We start from the raw sequence: 415 nt of genomic DNA, 5'->3' as shown, positions 1-415 counted from the left end.
TTCAGCAGGTTGCCAGCCTCTTGCACGTGGAAGAATATCTTCAGATTGAGCTGCACTATCTTCATGCAACATTCTAGAGAAAGGTACAATACAGGCTTTTGTGAGAGATGCTGTCAACAGGTGAAGCACCTGTTGACTACCATAAAATGTAGTATATAGGCAAACAAATAAATTACATACCATATTGCTAATGTTTTGCAAAAATAAAAGGGATATCTATCCAAACATCAACATATAAGGTTTGTTCCAATCAGATCTCCAAGCTCCTTCCATACTAAATGTTAACTGAATAACCCTATATTAAATGTTAAATAGATAACCGAGTTTTGCCTAAGCCCTTTAAATTTTAAATAAGGAGCTATAACACTGTTGTTACTGAACCGGTGAGATATTGATGAGATAGTTACTTTCCTTG

This window comes from Gekko japonicus, unplaced genomic scaffold (assembly GCF_001447785.1).
Source record: "Gekko japonicus isolate JY-2015 unplaced genomic scaffold, Gekko_japonicus_V1.1 scaffold1215, whole genome shotgun sequence".
In the NCBI taxonomy this organism is placed as follows: domain Eukaryota; kingdom Metazoa; phylum Chordata; class Lepidosauria; order Squamata; family Gekkonidae; genus Gekko; species Gekko japonicus.
This window is presented reverse-complemented; position numbering follows the sequence as displayed.